The 27,027-nt window shown below is 38.3% G+C and overlaps 1 protein-coding gene and 1 pseudogene across 5 annotated transcripts in view; both read left to right on the top strand.

The window, feature by feature from the left end:
* Magi2 (membrane associated guanylate kinase, WW and PDZ domain containing 2) overlaps positions 1-27,027 on the top strand; it is a 1,455,764-nt gene that overhangs the window by 603,884 nt on the left and 824,853 nt on the right. The window lies entirely within an intron of this gene.
* Positions 21,638-22,917, top strand: LOC127194602 (L-lactate dehydrogenase A chain-like; annotated as a pseudogene).

Below are 27,027 nucleotides of genomic sequence, written 5' to 3' on the forward strand. Positions count from 1 at the left end.
GGAGTATGTATGAATGTGTGTGCACACAAGTACACAAATGCATGTTCTCAGGCGCATTCGTGGGGACGCCATAAAGGACGTCCGATATCTAGCTCTACCATTGTTAGCCTTATTCCCTTGGGACAGGATCTCTCACTAAACCTGGAGATTGCTACTTTGGGGCCGGCTGGCAGCCAGCAAGCCTCCTGCGCCAGCTGCCACAACTCTGGGTAATAGGTGTGCATGGCCACACTGGACCCTGTTTTTTTTCTGTGAGTGCTTGGGATTTGAACTCAGATTCTCTTGCTTAGCAAACAGCGATCGCACCTGCTGAGCCCAATGCTGTTTCTTTTTCTCTCTTTTATTACCTACATGCGTCACTCCTTTGTACTTCTCTTTCCATTTTCTACACCTCCAAATCTGCTATTTTTCCATTTTGGTTTATACTCCTTATCTTCTTTTATAACTGCATAAAAATAATAAAGGATATCTTTCAGACAGGAATGCTGCTAGGAAATGGGTGAATCGTTAAATATTAGAACGCAGCGGTGTTTGTATTAAAGGTTCCTACTACTCAGGATATTTCCTCTGTAAAATTTGCATTTACTTATGTGCTGTCTTATGTGTTAGAGTAGCATAGTTTTATTTATTAATTAATTTGTTCAATTTGTTTTATCCTCTGTATGTGTTTTCTATTATTTTCATGTATTATAGCTCTGTATGTATTATACTATCTCTAGGCATTCTGAACTTTTGTACTAGAAAGAAAAATATTCAACATGCAATATATTTTATGGTGCTCATAACTTTCAGAAGGTATCTTTTTCTGTGTATATATGGCTGAGTGTTTGGTGATGGGAATTCTCTATAAAATGAGCAGTATACACTACTGAACTATTTCCCATAATTTAGAGATTAGATACATACGTGCTGAGTTAGGTACTTTTGTGTAGCTGTGATCAAGACACCCCAGAGAACAACAGAAATGGAAGAGAGCTTAGTTTGGCTAATGGTTGAAGAGGGCTTGGTCCTTGGTTTCTTTGCCTTATGGGGTTGGGCAGAACATCATGACAGCAAGAACATGAGATGGCAGAGGTTGTTTGCTTCCGGATGGAGAGTAAGGAGTGCATGAGGACCTTGCAAGAAGGCTCAGAAAGAGAGATCTCAAGGATAAGGATATGCTCCCTGTGACCTGTTTCTTCCAGTCAGCCCAAAACTAACCCTCCCAGAATTGCCCAGCTCATGATCACTTGAGAAAGACCACTTACTAAAACTGTAACACATATAGAGTGTTTCATTTCTATTCATTTTGAGCCACGGAGAGGAGAAAAGTGAGAGACTAAGATAGATGAGTTGGCAAAAATAGACTAGCCACCTTGTGTTTGTCTTAATTAGGGTTTTGTTGCTGTGATGAGACACCATGACCAAAGCAACTCTTACAAATACAAATATTTAACTAGGACTGGCTTACAGTTTCAGAGGTTCAGTCCATTCTCATCATGGTGGGAGGTATGGCATCATGCAGGCAGGCATGGTCAGGAGAAGGACCTGAGAGTTCTACATCTTGACCCAAAGGCAGTCAGGAGGAGACTCTCCTCTGCAATAGGCCAGGAGAAGGCTTTGATTCTACACTAGGTGGAGCTTGAACATAGAAAACCTCAAAGCCCACCTCCACAGGTGCACACTTCCTCCAAAAGGCCACACCTCACCAACAAGGCCACGCCTCGTGACACTCCCTATGGCCAAGCATTCAAACACATGAATCTATGTGGACCAAAACTATTCAAACCACAGTGTTAGAATGATAACATGGGATTGATTAACCATGATTTTTAATCTTTAAATTAACAATGATCCTGTAGTCAGGCCATGACAATGACCATGTGTACATTGTTTTCAAGTTCCATGTCAGCTTGTACGTTGTCCTCCAAGTTTCGTGTGCACTTACTGGTACTTAGATGTGTAAAAAGAAATCTTCAAGATAGAAACTAGTGGAGTTATACCGCTAGTGTTGGAATTCTTCATGAAGTTGTCTAGATCCAGCATGAAGTTGTCTAGATCCAGGACAAACTGCTATCTGCAGCTTCAGTGGTAAATGTTACATATTTATGACTTGGAGGTCAAGATTTCTGAACACTGTGAGAGAACCAAATGCTATAAAGATATATGAGAAGAGTTACTGTACACTGTCAAGGAAGCCTGAGTGGGTTTGCAAGTAAATTATTTCAGACAGTCTTCACATATGCCACTAAAACACGAAAACTTTTTATTTTAACTAATTATAATTTATTCAGATTATATCCCGATTGTTATCCCCTCACTTGTATCTTCCCATTCCCGCCTTTCTTCCCTTTTCTGTCCTATTCTCCTCCCCTAGACCTCTGACAGAAGTGAAACTCTTCCTGCACCATATGAACACAGCCTATCAGGTCTCATCCAGATAGCCTGCATCCTCTTCTTCTGTGTCAAACATTCAAGTGACAGCCCATGCTAGTGATGATGTGGAGAAAGGGGAACACTCCTCCATTGCTGGTGAGAGTCCAAACATGTATAACCACTTTAATATAAATCTGTTGATTTCTCAGAAAAATGGGAATAGTGCTACCTCAAGACCCAGCTATACCACTCCTGGGCATATACTTAAAAGATGCTCCACCATACAACAAGAACATTTGCTCAACTATGTTCATATCAGCTTTATTCATAACAGCCAGGGTCTGGAAACAACCTAGATGTTGCTAAACTGAAGAATGGATAAAGAAACTGTGGTATATTTACATAAAAGACTAAAAATTTTATTTAGTATTTTTTCAATGAAATTTCCCTAAGTAGTTTTCTTTTTAACAAAATGCTTTCAGCAAGATCACCAGTGAAACCCCTTCCCAAATTAAAAAAAAAAATTACAAACTTCAGAGACAATAATATAGTCAATCATCAAAAAATGGAAACAGTAATAAAATTAATTTTTAAACACTCTTAAAAGGATAAAGCTCAACTCTAAAACATTTCTGTTGAAATCTCTTTTTATATTTGAATTCACTGATAAGATTTAAGTTAAATATAAATTTTAATTTAAAATATTATGTAACTAGCAAAACTTAAGATGTATTTAATTGTTATAGAGCAGGTATATCTCTTCATTGAGAGATTCCAGCTGTTGGGAGTTAAAAGTGTTGCACCATGGTTAGCTCACTTTTATTAGAAATGAATTAGCCTATGAACATCCCAGAGTATAAGAGGCCATGTCTCTAGATAACTTTTGCTATTTCAGTCACTGTAATGAACAGTGGTTTAGGTGGTTTGATTTCATTTTATAATGAAAATGGTAAAGTTCTTGAATCTCTAAAGAGGTCTACTAAATTGACCTAAGGAAATGTAAAAAGAAGACATATCAATAAGGGGAAATGGATTTAATCAAAGCAAACACAAGCACTGAGTGCATATGCCAGAAAAAGAAACTTAAATTAGGATGGACTTCAAAATGATGAGAACAGTGTTTACAAATAGGGAGGAATTTGTGTTTCATTGACATCTGAGCAGCTCAGACCACCTAGATACTTTTACAGGAAATTTGAGTTACAAGGCAGGCCACGTACTGTCACTGCTGTAAGGATGATCACTTAATTTGATGCTATCTTAACTAGAAAAACAGAAAAGATAAAATTCCTACATCATCCGATTGATTTCAAAATTGAAATAAATTTATATTTGAGAAAGTCAATGATAAATTATAATCCATCTCAGTCAGATTGTTCAGTGTTGTTATGTACATAGGCAATAGCCCTAGATTCCTGTATAACCATGAAAGAAAAGCAGAGCATAATTTCTAAAAAAAAAAAATGTGTAGGGCTTGTGAGGAGCTGGGAATGCTCATTCCTGAGGCACAATCTTGAGGCATTTGGCAACTTTAATTATTGAAGGTTAAAGGACTGGCAATATGCACATTACAAGGTTTGTTACTGCACTTTAGTACCAGGAGTTTAGAGAAAAGCAAAAGCCTTAGCTTCTACATTTGTCATATTACTCTGTTTATTCATCAACACATAAATAATTCCACTACTCCCAAATAGTGAAGTCTTCCAAGAAAAAGGGGTCAGTAACATGGGGGAGCTGGTACTCTTTGTATACGAAGTATTCTCTTAAGCAATAGGGTCTAATCGTTTGTTTGTGACGAGCAATAGATATAGCCTTGGCAATATCCTATTGCTAAAGAAAACACTTACTTATAGAACACAGAGAAGCAAGCTGGCGCTCAATTAGAAGCCTCTCCTGTGCTGACTAGCATTCACAGTGCTGAAAGGTGCTCTGTACTCTCCCAGACGAGACCCACCAACCCTGTGACCTACAACAGCAACCTACCTACAAGATATAATGGCACAATAATGGCACAAATGTTATGGGAGTTACCAACCACTTCTTGTTTGGATTTAAGGACTACTCCATGAGATGGAACTCATACCTAACACTGCCAAAGTGGCCAAGAATCTGGAGAAACCAACTACATTTCAGCTAGCAGAACACAGCTAATGATGGCTCCTAAAGATGTATTCCTATACTCATCGATCAGTGCGTCCCTCAACCCTCGTCAAAGAAGCTTCTTCTTGTAGTAGATTGGAAGTAAAACAGAGGCACACAATTAGACAGTATAAAGAGATCAAGATTTTGAAGCACTCACTCCTAAATGGTATGTTTTCATCAACCCCCTCCTTTCACAACTCAGGGTTCCATGGGAAAGAGGGGACAGGAAGATTTTAAAGGCCAGAGGTAATGGATGACTCCAAGAAAGCAGTTCCATACAGACACATTAGGACAGATGTACTAATGAACTCACAGAGTCTGTGGTTGCATATTCAAGACCTACACAGGTTTAAATCAGATGAGGTCTCAACACTGAGAGGGTGAAGTAAACATAGGCTCCTTTCCTAATCAAGAAGCTATCTAATCAATTCTCACTGGCAAGGGGAAAATCAATTTTCTCTAATGAATGTAACTGGGTATATTAGAGGAGGAGAAGGGGGACGAGGAGGAGGAGGTCTGTTCTCAGCACTACAAGACTTACTAACTTAGAAAAGATGTTTCATCATAATCCCATCCTCTCTGCCTCTTGGAAAGATGTTTTACATCTTCTAGCTATTTCAGGAATGTGTGTGTGTGTGTGTGTGTGTGTGTGTGTGTGTGTGTGTGTGTGTGTGTGGTGTATGAGGTTTTGTGCATGTGTGCAGGCAAGAGGTTAATTTCCGATGGGTCTCTATCTATCTTTTAAGACAGGGTTCCTCTGGACACAGAATTCACTTATTGGCTAGACGGGTTGACCAGGGATCTCTGTGGCTTTCTTATCTCCATGGTCCACCTGTCTCTGCCCCAATTCTCAGCACCACCTTTTGCTATATCTATTTTTACATCATTAATGACCCAAACTAAACATATTTCTAAGAGCAAAAAAACATTATGTCCTACTGGCTTTCAATTCTCATTGTTAAACATTTATGATTCAGAAGCATCCTAAGCAATCTCATCTATTTGTCATGGATGAATGGAATTCCTGGTGTCTTTAAATGTTGCAATGTAATATTTCCTTTTGGAATCAATTACTTGATGTTAACTTGTAAAATAGCATACATTACCAACTTCTGGTCTCATAGGCTGATTATACTGAACCATACAGTGTGCTTGATGCAACATAAGTTCCTTATTTATCACTTTAAAAAAAATTTTATGATAATTTGAACCCCTACATTTGAAAAGAATTGAAGAACTCACAATAAGATAACACTTTACAGAACTCAAGAGGTGAGTAAGTGGGTAAAGTGCTATCTTAAGCTTGTTGCTTAAGAAGAGGAACTGATTTCAGATTCCTAACATCCATTTAAAGTCAGGAATGGTGGAAGCCATGTGAAATTCCATGCTAGGGGATAGAGATTTGAGTTTAGCCTAAATGACAGGCTTTAGGTTCAGCGAAAGACCTTGTCTCAAAAGAATAAGATATAAACTGTTAAAAGAAGTCCAAACTGGTAGTACCATTGGAAAAATGAGTATAGTGTTAAAAATAACAAAGAAATAAATCTACTGTATTATGTAGGTATACCTGTTCCTGGGCTTATACCAAAGGACTGTATTATTCTACATCCATTGCTGCTCTCTTCACAATAACTAGAAAATGGAACCCGCCTGAATGTCTATCAACTAATGAGTGGATAAAGAAATATGAAACATCTATACAATGAAATGCTATTTAGCTATAAGAAAAAGTGAAACTATAAAATTTGTAGGTAAATCTGTGAAAGTAGAAAGATAATTATAGTGAGCGAGGTAAATCAGATGCATAAAGACAAATGTTACATGCTGCGTCTCACATGTGCATCTTTAGATGTGAGCTGAACAGGCTGTACACATAGAAGCTACTCTTTAAAGGGGCTATTTTCAAAGCAGTAGATCCTGCTTAACACAGCAGCTGATAAAAGGACAGAGAGTACATGACAGCGAAATACTCAGTTCCAGATGAAGATCTACATCAGGCTTCCTCCCCTGAAAGGTTTAAGAAATATTGCAAAAGAGCAGACAAAAAGATTACAAAAAACAAACAAACAAACAAACAAACAGATGTTGAGGAGAGTTTCTGTGCATCTTCTGAACATGTCAGGACTGTTAGACTCATGAACTCAGTCTGTGGTTGAGTACTTAAGACCCGCACTATCTCAAGCCAGTCAGTACCTTAACATGAATGGTAGGAGGGATCAGAGGGGTATATCCTAAATTAGGAGTTGTGGACAGCTGATGGCTCTCTCAAAAAATTAAAATAAAAAGGACAGAGAGTAAGTGCTGGCAATGACTTGGAGAAACTGGAACCACTTAATACAGTTAGGGGAAGGTTGCTGGTACACACATTCTGAAAAACAATCTAATACTTGGTGAAAAAGTTAAATATACCCAGGAAATTCCAGTTTTTTACATTATCCTATGAAAAGTAAGAACATGTCCACAAAAAATACGTTTACAACATTTTATTGCAGCATTGTTCAGAACAGCTCAGAGATAAGAGTAATACATATATCCTCTATGGTTTGTCAGTACAAGGAACTATCACCTGGTAATCAAAAGGCAAATGAAGAACTAGTTCACACTCCAAAATAAATGTACCTTAAAATTTCCCTAAGACAAAGTTACACACACACACACACTATGGGGCTCCTTTTACACAAAGTTTCTAGAACCTTGGAATTCATAGAAACAGAAAGTAGTGTGGTTGCCTAAAGTAAAGAAGATTTAGGTTGGAGAAAAAAAGAAAAAGACTTTAGGGTCTCATTAGAGACAATGAAAATATCAGAATTAGAAGTAATGCTTACCCAAATTGACAAATATATTAAAGCTCACTGAACTATATACCTTAAAAAGACAGGTTTTATAGTGTATCAATTATATATAAATTTTTATAAGACCATTGAAAATGAAAGTAGAGTCATATTCACATCATCTAAGCAGTTGTAAATTTATGCAACTAGTTTTGTAGTACGAGACATAGTTTCATAAAAAGCGGAAGGCGTTTGGCTGTGGAGTACGGAAAAACAGCCTTTCACTCTTTTATTCAAATCGTTATTCTTTTCATAATCTAAGAGAATAGTTTTCCTGTTAGATAAAGCTGAGCTTTGAACTCTCAGACTTGCTCTGGAGGCTCTTTAGCAAAGCAAATGACAGCATTGATCTAGGACTTGAGACAAGCCATGCAAAATGCCACAAAGCAAAGAGTGCTTCCAGAGATTTTCTAGGGTCCGAGGACAAGAGAAAATCCAGTTAGCAGGATAAAGACATGCCAGAGACTGGACGGAGATTAAAAACATGACTGAATAGCGAGTCTTAGCTCAAGACATAAGAAACCCCACTTTGCGGTCATATGAATTAAGACACCATGAGGGAGTAGTAGGTACCCCACCCTTTACTTTTCTACCTCTTTCTAATCCCAGAGGGCTGTGGTAGTTCTCCCTAACTGTTAAAGTTCAAGGGAAACCACAGTTTGTCTTGACATTCACATTGGCCATAGTATCAGTAGAAGACTGAGTAAATGGTAAGAGGGGTCTGCTGGAACAAGGTTCAGCCAGGCAACCTTTCCATCTGCCCTTGCATGGACTGTGCACGGATTATTCATATATTGTGGGTTTTATCACTTCTCATAAACTAAAATGCCCTACAAAAGACAGTGGATTCTATATATATTTGCATTTCAAAACTGCTTTCAAGACTGCCTAGTGGATAGAGGACGAGGGATGTAGTGTGGTGGTTGAACATTTGTCTAGTGTGCTCAAGGCTCTAGGATTTATCCACAACAAAGGACTACAGCAGCAACAACAGAAATCTAACATATATGTCCGACGTTGAACAATAATTGAAATTAATATTTTGAGTTCTCTCTCTGTTATCAGTAATTACAAATATAATTTGCTTAACTACCAATTCGTAGAATTCCTGTCCTTAAGATATGTGTAAGAGAAAATGATTAGTTTTCTTTTTTAACTTTTGAGACAACTTTTAGTAACAAGTTATATTTTTAATATATTTCTATTTCAGATGTATACACACACACACACACACACACACACACACACACACACACACACAAAGAAAGAAAGAAAAAAGCTTCACTCTGAAAATGTGTTTCTAAAGGTCAACTACCTCTCATTCATTTTGAGATGTTAGTTCACTATTTCTTCAGGTAATGACAGCCTACAAATGCCATTGAGTCAAATGCAACCAAAGGGATCGGTTTTTAAGAGTTAAGTTGCAAAATAAATACCAGTATGAATAAGTTTTTAAAGCATTTTTATATTATTATCATGGTTTTTTAAAAGTCTGTGTGGTCTCTTGACCAGTTTTTGGCTTTTAAGACAAATACCTCAGGTATACAATGAAGATACTGGATATACCCTTAGTGATAGCACTTTTTAGGGGAGAAATGGAGTTTCATTTGTCAAGAATTGTGTGTGTGTGTGTATGTGTGTGTGTGTGTGTGTGTGTGTGTTAAGATAATTGAACAAATGAAGGATGAAGCAAATCAGAAAATAGAGGGTTTAAACTGGATGTACCACTAAGAGATTGCATGATACATTTCATATTTAGAGAGACTAGTGATATGAACAGATTCTACTCCTGAGCACAGTGGTGTGCAGAGCGAAAACATAAGTCACTGGCTAAAACCCAACATCACTTGAGGTTTTAATAATGGAACTGTAGTTTAGCTGAAGTGGTGAGCTTTATTTCACTGTTGTAACTGTTAGCATTGAGATATTTTTCAGGATTATGCCCATGCTTTGAATTTAAAAAAAAAATCAATAAGACTTAATGAAAATTGGAGGTTTCTGCTTTAAGGTGAATATTATATTATAAATTAGTATGTCAGTAAAAAAGAAAATGTATGTTACTTTTTCTTATCTTCTTTTTTATCTGTTTATCCATCTTATTTTCTTATCTTACCATCTTATTTCTCCATTATTCTTCCCTCAAATCAATGAGATATAAACACTTTTTTTTTTTAGTACTGATTCCAAAAGCCTTGCTATGCATGCAATTCCCAAATCTCAAAGAGCTGTGCCTGCTCTTTTCTTACTCTAAGATTGCCTACCTTCTTTTTAAAATATAGTTTATTGATTTATTCATATTACATCTCAATTGTTATCCCATCCCTTGTATCCTCCCATTCCTCCCTCTCTCCCATTTTCCCCTTACTCCCCTCCCCTATGACTGTGACTGAGGGGGACCTCCTCCCCCTGTATATGCTCATAGGGTATCAAGTCTCTTCTAGTAGACCTGTTTTGCTCAGACTTCCCATGGACTCTGAACACTTTCTTCTCTTTCTGGGCCTCTTGGCAGGACCTTGGCTTTAGTCCTCTTAGAAAGACAAAACATTTAACTCTGAACAGTCACTAGAAAGCTCAATGGCTAAAAGAGAAAAAAAGTACCAGTTGAATTTGACTGTTGATGTGTCCCTTGAAATCTTCCAAAAACACGTTGGGTATACTAAAGCTTTACCTGGCATTTAAGGTTCATCAAGTATTTTGTTTTTTCATCTCTAGATCCTGTTTCTCTAACTTCCTTCCCTTTCATCTGCACAGCTCCTCTTTGAAATTTAAAAATGACTAATTTGATGCCGAAGTTGGTAGTGATGAAGTTTATACTGATACCTTTAAATCAGCAATTGAACTAAATCAAAGCATCCTCTTCAGGGGACACCAGTTCCATTAAGTAACTGCAAGGCAGGAATCTAAGTACTAGAGACTTACCTATTTAAAATAAGATCACTTAAGTGGACAAGTGACCTTTTTGAATTGCTTTTCAATGTAAATCTTAAACTAAACATTCCGTAGTACATTACAGTGTGTGTGTGTGTGTGTGTGTGTGTGTGTGTGTGTGTGTGTGTGTGTGTGTGTGTGTAATAACTTCACTCTCCTCTGTTTCAAAAATGAATGTTGATTACTTTGATTGTGCATGCTTGTATGGTGGTTTGAACCAACTCCATTTGGGAAATACAAGCTCAGACGCTGGTGGAGCATTTCTTTCTTACCTGCCAGCACAGTAACCCTGAGACTTACAGAGTTGGAGGAGAACTCAGTGTTTACCTTCTTCACCTCTCAAGAGCTCTGACTAGAATGCCTTTCGTGGTCAGTGCAAGCTGTGGACATATTGTCTAGTTAACAAACAGGCGATCGGGGGTTGGGGGTGGGAACCCTCTGCAGAGTCTCCACTTTTCCCTGGTCATGGGTCTCCTCTGATGGAAGTTAATTAGGTATGCTAAGCATATGTCTGTGAAGGTTTAGAAAAGACTTAAATGGAACTATTATGAATAGAGCATAAAAAAAAAAAAAAAAAACAAGAGAGCAAGAAAACAATTTAAAATGCCACCCACATAAACAAGATGCGACTTTAGAGGAACAATACCTGTGTGTGTGTGTGTGTGTGTGTGTGTGTGTGTGTGTGTGTGTGTGTGGTGTAGACAAAAGACACCCACACAGAGAGAGTTATCAAAAAAAGTTTAATAGAAGAATGTTTATAGCACATCCAGTAATTCAAGGAAACAGAAATTAGTTATGCCCAGTGTGGTGCTGCACACCTGTAATCCCAGCACTGAGAGAGGGAAACATGACCAGCCTGGTCTACAAACTGAGGTCAGGATACCCAAGGCTACACAGAGAAACCCTGCCTGTCTTAGGGGGGGCAGAACCAAAATATTAAAAATAATAACCATTCCTACAACATAGAAAAAGTTTCCCATCAAAAATAAAACCAAAGCATAACATGAAAAAAATACTGGCACCTTGATGTTTTAGATGGCTCAATGCTATGATTTAGATAGTAAATATAGGCCTTCTATAATATTTTTATTTCATTGGAAACATGCTGTCTTTGTCATTATTGGAATAATAATTCCAAAAGTTGTATTATACTTGTTTACTTATGTTTGGCAAACGATGGACACACAGCAGGCGTGTGGAGGTCAGAGGACAGTCATCCACCATGTGGGTCCTGGGGAGAAAACTCTGGTCATTAGGCTTAGTAGCACATACTTTTATCCACTGAACCATGCCAGCCTACAACTAATGTTATAATAAGCTGAGTTCAGTCTACTTCCATTAAAGCAAAATTATGGGATGAGGTATTGTTAAATCTTTCTTATGTAATTACCATAGGAAAAAAGTAGTAAATTGACTGTTTAATGGATGGGGAATTCTAGAGAAGTATTTGTCTATGGTGCATGTTTACACATGAAACAAGCTTATGTCAAAAATTTAGTCAACTGTTATTGTCAATTCCAGTATCTCACTCTGTGTCTGAACAGTTCAATGTTACAAATTTAAAGATAATGATAATGCCTATAAAACTGTATGAAAAATTAATCTGAATCTCATATTGTCCAATTCACAGTTTTAATGTATTTGTGCACATGTGTGTGTCTGTGTCTGTGTTGTATGAGAGTATGTGTTACATGTGCAAGTCCCTTGCCCATATATGTGCACATTGAGGCCAGAGGTTTATGTTGGACATCTTTCTCTATTGCTCTTCATCTTACTTTTTGTGACAGGGTCATTCACTAAATGGGAACTCACTGATTTGCTAGTCTGACAAGTAAGCAAACTCCAGGGTTCCACCTCCCTACCCTCTCCTGGTGCTGGGATTCCAAATACATGCCACCATGCCAAATTTTTACAAGGCTGCTAGGGATATGAAATTGTGTCTTTCTCTTCTGCTATGAAAACTTTGCACCCTGAGCCATATCCCCAGCACGATTCATACTACTTTACTATGTGTAAATATCTTTAAAACAGAGCAACACATCTAAGATTAACTTAATTTGATTGATCCTAATTGAATACCAAATTCCCAGAGAGGCTTGTTCGCTATCAACCCCAGGTACCACATACACACATACATATATATTTACATAAATATACTTAAAAGAAAGTAGTTCTGTGCATTGTAATATAATTTCTCACATGAAAAGTGTTGATATTTGTTATTTTAAAAAAACAAATGCACTGGTTATGGAGAGACGGCTGAGCTGTAAGCACACCCACTACTTTTCCAGATGACTCTAGTTTCTCTCCCAGAACCTACATACGTCTGTTCACAATTCACTATGCTCCCATTTCCAAGGAAACTGACACCCTCTGTGGCCCCTGTGAGCATCCACACACACAAGTGGCATTCATTCACACAGACATGCATCCATGTACACGTCAACCCAAATGATAAAAATAAATCTTAGATAAATGAAATCTAAATACTGAAATTTTACAAGGTTTTTGCTGTTTATGACTAAAATGAGGAGTGGATAGAGTTTTCTTGCTTCTTAAGTTCTGTTTGTAATTTTGTTATACATGTAACAGATACAGGTTATTGGACTAAGTTTCTAAAATGCCTACAGTTTCCATCATTCAGTATACAATTTGTTTTTTCATGCCTATCAACTGGTTACTGAATTAGATGTTTATTTTGTGGGATCTATGGGAAAAGACAGAAAGTGTTTAGGTTGGGAGGGGGCAAAGAGAGGGAAGGAGAGAAGGAGGGAGGGAGAGAGGGAGAGAGGAGAAAGAGAGAGAGAACAATACTTTCTGAACCCACTGAAAATGAAGCAAGGAGTGCCAGGACTTGGTGGCGCACACCTTTAATCCCAGCACTCGAGAGGCAGAAGCAGGTGTATAGCTGTGAGTTCGAGGCCAGCTTGGTCTACAAAGTGAGTCCAGGACAGGGAAGGCTACACAGAGAAACCCTGTCTCAAAAAACCAAAAAAAGAAGAAGAAGAAGAAAAGAAAGAAGAAAAAGAAAATCAAGCAAGGAACATAGTGGAATAGAAGTATGGATGTTTCAGAGGGAGCTGCTTTATCCATTCTCAGGCCTTCTGTGTGCTACTTGCTGTAATGAACACACGTGAGACAAGGAATGGCAAAGTGGTCTAGTGTGTATTTTACCTTTTTAAAGAAGTACTAGAAAGTTGAAGTTACAACATATAACTGTATAACATTGTCCTTACATCTCTTGTCTCCCTTCTCATCTGTCCAGGGGGCAGGAATTGATGCAGAGGTCAGAGACGGTGCTGCTTACTGCCTTGCTCCTTATAGCTTGCTCAGCTCACTTTCTTACAGAATCCAGGACCACCAGCCCAGGGTGTTTCCAGTCACAATGGGCTGGACCCTTAATCATAATTACTGATTAAGAAAATGCCCTATACAGGCTTGCCTGCTTAGAGCCTGATCTTCTGAAGGCATTTGTTTTTTATTGAGAGTCCCTTCTCTCAGATGACTCTAGTTTGTGTCAAGTTGTTGGTTCAAAAAGCTAACCAGGAAAAAAATGCTAGCCAGTATATCATACACACACACACACACACACACACACACACACACACACACACACACACACACACATATATACGTTCCTTCAGACACTTTTCTTTAAAAAATAATTAGTATAATTCTCTATAATTTTAAAGTACAATTATTTCCGCATGTGTGGATATATGCATGTGTGTATGCATGTCACAAGCCCATACAGCGACCAAAGAATAATTTGATGTACAAATTGGTTCTCTCCTTCCACCATGTTGGTTCTGGTGATCAAATTCAGATGTCAGGCTTGCCAGCAAGCACGTTCCCCACTAAGCATCACACCAATCCTAAAATAATCATTTTACATTTGTCACTCTTGCTATATACTTGCCTTTCATGCCTTGCTGTTATCCTTGTGGGAATCGCCATTTTCCAGCACATCTTCATTGCACAAAATGATGCATTATTGTTGTTGCAGTCTCATATATGTATGCCATGTACATTTATCATGTTTGCATTTCCATTATCTTCTTCAGTCTCGTTTCCTTCTCCCTTTGGTTTCCTTCCTGTTCCCAAATAGTCCTCCTTCTACGTTTATGATTACACATTTATGCATCTCGCATACAGGGAGAATTAACCCTCTCATTGCTCTGTTACAGTCAAATGAAAAATGGAAAGAAAATACATAATTTCTGTCAGAAGGATCACTTTCCTGACTACATCTAGAACATCCAACGCCTGTGCTGTCCATCCAGGGTCTCCACATTTTCAAGTTTAGTTTTCACAGATGTCACCCATAACACTCAACAACAAAGACGCAGCAACACCCACTAGTATTCCCCTGACTCACTCTTCCTGACCACATTTACAGGTTTGTGTGAAGCCAGATCCATGTGCCTGATAATAAGGATTCTGCCATGGAACAAGTTTTTAGTTTTATTTTCTACCCTTTGGGAGTTTTTATTGTTTATATTATAGACCACAAGGCCTTTAATGGCTATTTAATAAATTTATCTATAAGGGAAATAGGTAAGTAGCTTTCATTTGTAGACATGCTACTAATTTTCTTCTTAGATAATAGGTGGTAAGCTTACCAATTGATAGGATTCGTATCTAGTTCTGTGGTAGAGTGAATGCTTTCCATGAATGTGGTCCCAAGTTCTATTCATGGTGGAGGGATTTAGTGTACGGCATAATGAAACCTGGAAGTGGATTATCAGGTCACCTAGGAACACATTTCAGATCTCTATGGCAGACATGTAAGTCTGTCATTAGGCCACTGAGACCCCTGTCTGAAGCCTCCTTGGCATTGCAATCTTTCGTTCTCCTTTGACAGACTTCTGTAAGAACACACATAGAGTAGTGTAGAAGGTGAGCAGCATTGTGTTGTCGAGCACACCCTCATTGGCTGAGACAGCGGCTGAGAGCTCATTGCCTAGAGCCATGCTTTTGGTAGACTTTATAATACTTCAAGTCTCCAAACATATAATTCAAACCAGTTTGTACATGGGAGCATACATGCACAGTCCTCTGTATCTGTATTTCTGACACAAGCACATACAAATCATTAGCAATTAGTTTTATCCTTTCTCAACTGAAAAATATCTTATAACTCTAACAGAATAAATGTGTTATAATAATCTACACTTAAATACATGATAAGTACATGAGAAAAATAGGTATATGGGGTCTATTTCTGGATACATTTTGGAAAGGCTTTCATATACATGTATGCCCTAAAGACACAGCACAACAAAGACAGAACCAAGTGCTAGAAGTAGGTTGTGAATTTGACTCTGAACTTTTAAACCAGAAAAAGCAAAGGAAGAGACAAATTTAGCGACAAGAGTCACAACGCCCCCAAAGATAAAAACAAGCAATATTTTCTGAATTCTCCACCACATGAGAAAGTTCCACCACAGAAGCATATAGGAACATGATGTGGCATAGAGAGGCATTTAATATGGCTCTATAATAAATGCAACCAGCGGCTTATGAAACATAAAATCAACTGTAAAATGTTGAAAGCAATATGATCAGGTATGCAGGTCCCTTGGGGTTTGGATTGATGAAAACTTTGTCAACTTCCTATCACACTCCAGATATATATATATATATAAAAACAGTTCAGAAAGAGCAATCAAGGGAATACCCACATCATCCTTGAACATACGTGTGCTTCATATTGATGACATTGTGGATTTATCTTTTCTGAAGCTACGTTCAAGATTATGCTTTGATGGTAGACATGCACTACACAGCAGTACCGTCTCCTGTGCTGAAACGCTGTGTCTTGGGCTAGATTTTCAATAATGAAGCTTCTAAGAAAGGGTGGCCAGAGTAGCAACCACAAAATGTAGGATTTAAAGAAAGGTAAGCTGAGGTCTAGAATCTTGTTCTCCAGTAAGAAAGTGGGGATGGAGCCACTTGGCCCCGACCAGAGGAAGAAAATTTACATTCCTTGACTGTTAGCAGAGAGGTCTTAACCACACAAACAATATCAAATAAACATTCTTTTCCTTTATTTCGCCTCATGAAGAGTTTCTATGATATTAGGAAGTAGAAATAAGGCTGGTAGTATTATCTGACCAGACTATCTTATGTCAGATTGTTCTGTGAAATCAAATGTAGTTCATTCTTCTATACAATATAGATAGGTTAAGTACAAATTCTTGCAACCAGGACTTAGTCATTCCTTCTAAGAATCTTATCAATTAGTATACTCTCTGAAATGAAAGCATTTAAAGTTAGTAGCTCCATCAAACCATAATGAACATATTATAAGATGCCAAGGATGAAGAGTCAGTATTTTAACCTTAGAAATGCACAATTTCCGGTAAAGCCTTTGTCTTTTGCCATCTCTGAGTGGGATGGCTTGAATGAGAGTGTCCCCATAAGCTGATATATTTAAATGCTTGATCCCAGCTGATAGAACTGTTTGGGAAGTGTTGGGAGGTGTGGCCTTGTTGGAGGTGGGGTTTGAGTTTTAGAAAGTCCAGGCCACTCCCATTTGTCTTGTGGTTGTGTCTCAAAAAAATGTAAGCTCTCAGCTCCTGCGACAGCACCATTCCTACCTGCCTGCTACTGTGAAATCCTGCCATGATGGTCATGGACTTGAACCCTCTGAAACTGGAAGTCCAAAAAAACCTCTTCTATAAGTTACTTTGTTCATAATGTCTTATCACAGCAATAGAAAAGTAGCTAAGATAGTGATGGATGTAGAACGTGGAAAGACACTTCCTTAATACCCTTCTCTAGACTGAACAGCTTCAATCCCTGTCTTAGTGCCAGAGATAATGACAGTTTATAAAACTGGCTACAAAGCAGACTCATGTAATGCCAGGATTGCAGTGCACCAAACGCGAGGCAAGCCTGTGCTTTAAAGGATGTCGTAAAGTCACATGGAAACAAATCTATCCTCCAGTGTCAGCCTCGCTCTTCTGTGCTTCTGCTCAGCAAAGTCACTCTTCAAGCTTTCTTCATATACTATAGTGTCAACAGTTGCATCTTGTTTAGAGACAAAGAAAAGGCCCCTGAAGTCCTGACTTATTGCCTGATCATTTCAGTCAGTCATCCTTCCTGCTTGTTCACCTTCCATTAAAATGACTTCAGCCTGGCACATATGTTGATGAACAGTTCCTGGGGAGTACAAAAATATTGGCCATCCAATGACCAGTAGCAGCATCCGTTGCAAGCCACTTAGCCAGAGACACTTTGGAAACGCAAGGGAGTGGCGAGCTAATGTTTAGGAAGGAGCTCTTTTTGAACTGTCTTTCTATTGATGAGGAAACAAAGAATCAGACAAACTGAATAATAATTAAAAATGAAATGTAAAGTTTAAAAAGACAAAAAACTAGGTGCCATGTGCCAATCAAAGGATGAGAATAGAAATGGACTTCTAGAGCTTTTAACACATATAATAGACATACATTCACACACATACGCGCACGCGCGCGCGCGTGCGCACACACACACACACACACACACACACACACACACACACACACACTCCAAAGTCTTTCTCAGAACAGATATTTCAAGTTTTAACAAAGTCAATTTTGAATTTTTTATATGGATTGTGGCTTGTTTTCATAAATGTATATTTAATTTTTATTTTTGTGCAAATGTTTTATAGTTTTGGCTTTAGATCCGTGATTCACTTAGAGTCTTCTTTGTGATGCAAGGCTTCATTTAAAGGCCTCCTACCTTAGTTTGAGTGGGACCCCTGGGCCCAAATCTGCCTATCATATTGTTCTACTTGTAGATTTCTAGGACCCTCTGTATCCTTTTATTTTGCTATTCTCCCATGCATCTCTCATTTAGAGTCCCAATAGGATGCCTTTCCCTCTGTCCCAGTTTCCTGGTAAGTGAAGGCTTTCGTGGGACATGCCCTTCCCAGATCTAGCCAATGGTCAGAATATTCTCCACAGTTGAGTGGAGAGTGTGATATGACTTTCTCACGTACTATGGTGCCTCACATTTGACCATGTCCCCTGGAGGGGGAGACCTGGTGGCACTCAGAGGAAGGACAGCAGGTAGCCAAGAAAAGACTTGATACCCTATGAGAATATACAGGGGGAGGTAATCCCCCCCCCAGGAACAGTCATAGGGGAGGGGAATAATGGGAAAATGGGGGGTGGGGAGGAATGGGAGGATACAAGGGATGGGATAAACATTGAGATGTAACAAGAAAAAATTAATTAAAAAAAAAAAAAAGGAAAAAAATAAAAAAATAAATAAAGGCCTCCTACCCTATATGTGAATGTGTATTTTCAAGTTATCCTAACAATATTTGCTGAAAAGATTACCCTTGCATTTATTTACCAATAAATCAATTGCTTATATTTGTATGAATTTATTTCCATAATCTCTGTCAGTTTTTCTTGATCTGTGTACCTAGTCTTTCAGCTAAATACTGTACTGTGATCATTACTCTGTCTTTATGAATCTTAGGATCATGGTGTGTGATATTTCCAATGTTTTTTTTTTTTTTTTTTGAACAGAACTGTTGAGCTCATCTGGGTGTGGTGGCACATACCTTTAATCTCATCACTCCAGAGGCAAAGCCATGTGAATATGAGTTTGAGGCCAACCTGGTCTACATAGTGAGACACTGTCTCAATAAATGAATAGTCCTTTTTTCTTTCCCTATAAACTTTAGAAACAACTGATCTGTATTTAGGAAACCCATGTACAAATTATAATTGAAATTGCATCACATCTATACAGCAAGAAAAGATGTACTTGTTCTTCCAATCCATTATACTAATATGTCTGGCCGTTTATTTCATCATGCTTAATCTCTTTCACTGACACTCAGTTGCTTTCAGAGTTTTATATTTTGTTAGATGCAAGCTTAAACATTGTGGAGCTTTTATAATTATTTTCAAAAATAATGATTTTGGATTATTTATGCTGGTATTTAGAAGTACAGAGTTGTTTGTTTGTTTAGAGCATTATATTAGTGTCCAATGACACAAGTCTTGTTTAGAAGACTTTACACTGCAAATGGTAAGAGAGCTTGCTTGACCCTCCACTTCCTTTTGTCTGTATATATTAACAGGAGTGATTGGATAATGAAACATCTTCCTTATGTGACAAGATGGAGACAAAAAGTTGTCTTTAACCTCAGTAATAAAAAACATGAATTCATGCACTTTATAAAGAGACGGGAAGTAAAAAAAATTACATTGTGCCCACAAAAACGTATTTGATTTGCAAGAAATCATCCCATTAATATTTCAAAATAAGAAAATATATATTTCATTACCAGAAAAGCTTGAGAGTTTAAACAAATTTCTATTTTTTGAAAGTTTTTCTGACTGTATAGTATGCAGTATTAATAATACTTTAAGTTCTTTGAAATTAATGGTCTCCAGCCTATACAACACAGAGCTTAACAAAATTAATGTATTTCTTTATTCGCTTTACATCCTGGTTATGCAAGGTCCTTGGTTGGTGCTTCAATCTTGGAAGGCCCTCTGGGCTCTAGTTATTTGGCTTTATTGGTTTTCTTGTGAGGCTTCTGTCACCTCCAGGTCCTTTTCTCCTTCCCCTCACTTTTCTGCAAGATTCCCCATGCATCACCCAGGGTTTGGCAATAAGTGTCAGCCTCTGTTTTGAGGCACTGCTGAGTGGAGCCTCTCAGAGGACAGCTCTGTTTAATTCCTGTATGCAAGCATAGCAGAATATCTTTAATAATGTAAGGGGTTGTCTTTCTCCAGTGGGGTGAGTCTTGGGTTGGGCTGGGCATTGCTTGAAACTTGCCCTCAGTCTCAGCTGTATCTGCGCTATATTTATCCCTGCACATCTTGTAGGGTGGGTGAATTCTGGGTTGATGTTTTTTGTGGGTGGGTTGGTGTTCCCGTCCCTCTACTAGGAGACTAAATAGTTAGAGGTTGTCCTCTTCAGTTTCTATGACTCCTGCTTCTAGGAGTCTCTGCTAGAGTCCCTCTTATATCCTACTGGGAGCCTATCATGATGTAGGTCTCCAGCTTATCAGAGAGATGCCCCTACCCACAGTTCCTCTTTTCTCTACAGGCCTTTTGTTCCCCCACCCCTCACTCTCCCCTCTGCTATCTCTTTGTGTTTCTTCTCCTACTTTGCTCTCTTGCTCTTCAGCCACTGCCTCTTTTCTATTTCCTCTTCTATGTGAGGTTTAAGCATCCTCCCTTGGATCCACCTTGTTACTTATCCTGTACTATATGGCTAAAATTCACTTATAAGTGAGTACATACCATGTGTGTCTTTCTGGATCTGGGTTACCTCACTCAGGATGATCTTTTCTAGTTCCATCCATTTGCCTGCAAATTTCATGATTCCTTTGTTTTTAATATCAGAGTAGTATTCCATTGTGTAAATATACCACAGTTTCTTTATCCATTCTTCAGTTAATGGACATCTAAGTTGTTTCCAGCTTCTAGCTATTATGAATAAAGCTGCTATCAACGTAGGTGGGTAAGTGTCCTTGTGGTATGATGGAGCATCTTTTTGGTATAAACCCAGGAGTGGTACAGCTGGGTCTTAAGGTAGAGCTATTCCCAGTTTTCTGAGAAAGCACCAGATTTATTTTCATTATGGTTGTATGAACTTGCACTGCCACTAGCAATGGAGAAGTGTTCCTCTTTCTTCACATCCTTGACAGCATGTGCCGTCACTTGAATTTTTTAAAGATTTATTATTTATATAGTATTCTGCCTGCATGTGTGCCTGCATATCAGAAGAGGGACCAGATCACATTGTAAATGGTAGTGAGCCACCATGTGGTTACTGGGAATTGAACTCAGGACCTTTGGAAGAGCACACAGTGCTCTTATCCTCTGAGCCATCTCTTCAGCCCCTGTCACTTGAATTTTTGATCTTAGCTATTTTTATAGGTCTAAGATGGAACCTCAGAGAAGGTTTTGATTTCCAATTCTGTGATGACTAAGGAAGTCAAAGGTTTCCTTAAGTGCATTTAAGCCACTTGGTATTCCTTTGTTGTATATTCTCTGTTTAGTTCCAGAACTAAAATGTTATTGTGGGTAATTTTACTTTTCAGAATAATTAAAAAAAAAAAAGATTCTTTTAAGTCCAGGTTTTACATTTTAATACAATTTTGATGTTTTCATGACCTGCATTTTCAATGTTATATGTAATTTATAAAAAATTTACATATTTAGGAAAGTGTGTGTGTTTGTGTGTGTGTATATGTGTGTATGTGTGTGTGTGTTTATATGTATACACATGTGTATGTTTGGCACTTGCATGTAACAATACTTAAAGAAAAAAAGGGCAGGTGCTGGAGCCACTGTGGCCAAGTCCAGGCAATGCTGTTGCACCCTCAGCACCCACCATCATACATAGCCGTCCCAAAAGGTACAAAGTCCAAGATGTCAACCCTCAAGGTTCAGCTGAGTGTGGATCTCCTTAAGGAAGAACAAGCCCCCAAGAACAAGATTATGATAATTGGAACTGGTGCTGTTGGCATGGCTTGGGCCATCAATATCTTAATAAAGGACTTGGTAGATGAACTTGACCTTGTTGATGTCCTGGAAGACAAACTGAAGGGAGAGATGATGGCTCTCCAGCATGTCAGCCTTTTCCTTAGAACAGCAAAAGTTGTCTCTGGCAAAGACTACAAAGTGACTGCAAACTCCAAGCAGGTCATCATCACAACGGGAGCCCGTCAGCAAAACAGAGAGAGTTCACTCAGTTTTGTCCAGAGAAACATGAACATCTTCAAGTTCTTCATTCTCAACGTTGTGAAGTACCATCCAAACTGCAAGCTGCTCATTGTGTCCAACCCAGTGGATGGATATGCTGACCTACGTGGTTTGGAAAATAAGTGGTTTTCCCCAAAACTAAGTTATTGGAAGTGGTTGCAATCTGGATTCTGCTCAGGTCCATTACCTGATGGGAGAAAGGATGGGAGTTCACCCACTGAGCTGTCATCGGTGGGTCCTAGGGGACCACGGAGATTCCAGGGTGCTCATGTGGAGTGGCATGAATGTTGCTGGTGTCTCCCTGAAGAATCTGAATCCCGAACTGGGCACTGATGCTGACAAGGAGTGGTGAAAGGAGGCTCACAAGCAGGTCGTGGACAGTGCCTACGAGGTGATCAAACTGAAGGGTTACAGGTCTTGGGCCATTGGCCTCTCGGTGGCAGACTTCGCTGAGAGCATCATGAAGAATCTTAGGTGGGTGCATCCCATCTCTACCATGATTAAGGGTCTCTACGGGATCAGGGATGATGTCTTCCTCAGTGTCTCTTGTATCCTGGGACAAAATGGAGTCTCGGATGTTGTGATGGCCACCCTGACTCCTGAAGAGGAGGCCCACCTGAAGAAGAGTGCTGATACACTCTGGGGGATCCAGAAAGAGCTGCAGTTCTAAAGTCTCCCCGTGTCCTAGCACTTCACTGTCCAGGCTGCAGCAGGGTTTCTATGGAGACCACACTCTGTCTCCTTCTCATCTGAGCTGTGGTTAAGTACACTTGGGTTGAGGTGGTCTGGGGAAAACTTCAGTTCCCACAGCACTACCTTGATGCTAAGTGGTACTTGTGTAGTGGTAACCTGGTTAGTGTGACAGTCCCACTGTCTCCAAGACACACTGCCAATTGTGTGCAGGCTTCAACAATCCTGGGAGCTTGCTGCATCTCTGTTCTGAGCACCCACACCAAACATGCCTAGGCCAGCAAGTTCCCAATTAGTCATAACCTGGCTCCAGTGTGTAAATCCATCAGGCATATCTTCTGCATAACTTTTCTAAAGAATATACTATTTTGTGTAATATGTATATATATATACATATATATATATGTGTATATATATATATATATATATATATATATCTGCAGGGTACATTGCAATATTATGTAAAAATTAACATCTACATATGGGCAGTGCAACCAAGTACCCAAGTGTCATGTCAATGAAAACACCAAACAAATCTTGAACAGTGAAATAAAAAGGAAAAAAGGCCATAAATTTGAGAAAGAGAAAAGGGACGTACGTAAGAGGGATTTCAGGGAGGAAAGAGAAAGGGAAATATGATGTAATCATATTTGAATTTCAACAAATCTAATTAATAAAATACCTTTTCTCCTCACCAGTTGTACCTACTCAGCTCTTTAAATGATGCATAATAGTAAGTATCAGTCCATAACCATAGAGAACGCCATCTGCAGCATAGAGCTGGATTGATAAGATTCAATTCTGCAAATGAATTTTTCTAACTGTAAACTTTTATTTTAGCACATATTGTTGATTAGAAAGGTTTTGGCTTGTTGTTTCCTCTCAAGTAGAATATGATCAATAATACATTCTCCCTGCCCTAATGATTTTTAACTTTACTTCCAGAAATGCTGAAACAATTGAAAGAAACTTGAGTCACCAGCACTTGACTTGATTATGTGAAAAATATATGTTCTATACAGTTTTGGGAAAACAATATACCAATTCCATTAACCAGATATTCTTTTTGAAATTTATTACTTTCTATGTCAATGAAATATGTTTCTATAAATACTTCAGTACTTTTCATATTTCTTTGGAAAATGTGGACAAACTGATGTAATTTAATTTTTCAGCAATATATATGAGCTAAGATATTTCAATTAAAGAAAAATCTAAAGCTTATGCATAAGAACTTTGGAATAATTTGGAGGGCCATTGGGATGTAGAATTTAGAAGTTACTTTATCGATTGTTTTTATAGTTCCTTTACCTAACTCTCAGGCAACTGCTTTACTTTTTATACTGAAAAAGACATGCAGACATTGTGCCAACCAGTCTGTTTGATTAAATCAGATACTGCAAAGCCATTTTCACAAAATTCCTCTGGAAATTGCTGTCACTTTACTCTCATGATATTTTCTTCAGAAAAAATAATAATACAACCAACACATTTTTGGAGTCTTTAGGGGACTCAGGAAATAACATCCATTTTCTCTGCCTGCAATCGAAAGTAAATGAATAATAAGAAAAAATGATAAGGCAGATGGGAATTCCAAATACCACCTTCATTACTTATAAAGCTTATGTTTGAAAGCATGGTTCACACTTTTGGGTCTTAAAGGCCTTTCTAATCCTAAATACCAGAAAACTGTCTTTTCTGTAAGTGACTCATTTCTCAGGACTGGGTATAAAGGAGCCTGGGTAACCATGTTCAAAGTACCAATCTTATTTAAAAGTACCTTTTCACCATTACTAGTGCATTTATATCACAGGAATATACATCCTAGGTATAATACATAGATATGATTCTATAGAAAGATAAGGTAAGCAGTTAGATAAAGTCTTCAAAAAAACCTCAGAGACATACCAAATATGGCATTTATAGATTTATAGAATTAAAAAAATCATTTTAAAGATACATTTACACTGAGACAGGTTAAAAGGTAGGCAACACCCAGCCTACCTAAAAGAAGATGATAAGAATCAAAGAACCTCCTTATGGAGATGGCTTCAAATGTGGCAAAACAGCCACTGGACAAAATGTCCTGGTTTCTACCACAGACAGAATTCTGCCTAAAAATGGGCAAGCTTGGATGCAGACAGGGTCAACAGCAAAACTCTGTCAAGACAGGGTAAGCAAGTCCTTAATAGTTCCTGCCTCACAAAGATATCTGTCAGATATATTGGGCCAGAAGGATGAAGATGATGCTCCAACGTTATAGAGAATTTTGGTTGACTGTTCAGTAAACTGTCTTTGTAATCTTCTCATTTGGGAAGCTACTAACCTACACTCCCTGTATACTCAGGTAATTTATTCTATTCCTTCTCAAGTCTCTGATGGAGTTGAAGACCAGATAGTTTAGTTTTACAATTAAACTTAGTTGTTCAGAGGTTAAGATGTTTTTAGGTCTAGATAGATGTTTTAAGTTGATAATGATGAAATATGATAGATATTGATTTACATTCAGAATTTTTAGATGCACCAAGACAGGAAAGATGTTTTCTTCAAAGCTGCCAGATACAAATAGCCCAAACACTATGAATGTAACATTTATATAATCCTGATTGTTTCCTCGTTCATCTTGCTGTAGGTAGTTTATTATATTATTATATATGTGTAATTATATATGTATATATGTAATATATGTGTAATAACATAAATGTATATGTAAAATATTTAATAAAACATTGTAAATAAATAGGATCTCATGAAACTGAAAAAAGTACCATTTCAAAGTACCTATCTAATTAAATCACTGTTCACTAGGAGTAGTGTTAAGCTATTGGTAGATGGTATGGAGTGTTCTTTCTTCAGAAAGTGAGCTTCAGGGTTAGAGATCATGCTTCCTATCTGTCATTACATTCTCTAAGTTAACAGACTGTAATGTTGAAGTAGATCACCTATCAAATACTAACACACCTGCCCCTGGTCTCTTTTCATGACACTGGCATAAACTGTGAATCACCAAAGAGCACATGACTAACTGAAGTCAGTGACGTAACCACTTAGGCTGATAAACCTGACTTTCACAATCATAAAGTTCTGCTCTTCCACCTATCCCTATTCTCCCACCAAATGCATCATTGTGTCTTCACTAGTGATACTAAGCTGTACTCGGGTCATTTATGAATAAGTAATATAATACATTGAGCATGAGATAATATTGGATCATATATAACCAACTGTAGCTATTGATACATTCCTGAGAGAAGATTCATCGTGTGGAAAACAAGCCAGACTGTTGTTGATTAAAAGCTAAGGTCATAAAGCTTTCTCAGTCAAAGGCTCTTGCCCCATCTCTGGGTGGGTAGCCTCCACAGTGCCGGGACTGTTCTGCTAGGCTCAAAACAGTTTTTACCTCTTCAACAGCAGCAGTAAACAACTGCAATGTTCACCTTGACTATTTGATTTAAGTCTCCTTCATTTGTCACATAAACCTTTTATTTCCATAAAGTAGATTTCCTAGCATCTTGCTCTTGCTGTGCTTTTTTAGTGTTCCTCTGAATTTTCACATTCTCATCTGCCTCCCATCACTATTTTGAATTTTTCTAAGCCACAGAGACCCAGTTGTGCTTTGAGTTGGTTTCTTTCCTAGTGGCTGTGATAAAATGCCCTGACAGAAGCAACATAAGGCAGAAAGGGTTTAATGTTAGCTCACAGTTCCAGGTTACAGTCCAGCATGGCAAGGAAGTCGCAACAACAGGACCTTGAGATCACAGCCACAATCAGGAACAAAGAGCGGCCAATACGTGCATGCTACTGTTCAGTCAGCTTTCTGCACTCCTAAGCAGTTCAGTATGCCCTGCCAAGGGAATGCAGCCGCCCGGGGTGCCCAGGTCTTCCCAGATCAATGAACACGATCAAGGCAATCCCCAGAGCCTGATTTAGACAACCTTATCTAGAGGATCCCTAATGCAGGTTTTCCTCCAGGGTGGCTCTAGATTCTGTCAACTTGATCATTTGCACTGTCTCAGTCTTCTGGAAATTTTCATCAGTGCTCCAGTTCAGTGCCTCCTGGACTTTCTGTTCACAGAAAAACACCAGGAACTTATGGGTTTTGTTTATTTGTTTGTGTGGTCAGTTGACTGGTTATGTTTTGCTGTTCTTTTGTTTTACTTTTATTTTTTTATTTAAATTTTTTATTATTAATTTATTCTTGTTACATCTCAATGGTTATCCCATCCCTTGTGTCCTCCCATTCTTCCCTCCTTCCCCTTTTCCCCTTATTCCCCTCCCCTATGACTGTTCCTGAGGGGGATTTCCTCCCCCTGTATATGCTCATAGGGTATCCAGTCTCTTCTCGGTAA

This window comes from Acomys russatus, chromosome 10 (genome assembly GCF_903995435.1).
Source record: "Acomys russatus chromosome 10, mAcoRus1.1, whole genome shotgun sequence".
Lineage (NCBI taxonomy): Eukaryota > Metazoa > Chordata > Mammalia > Rodentia > Muridae > Acomys > Acomys russatus.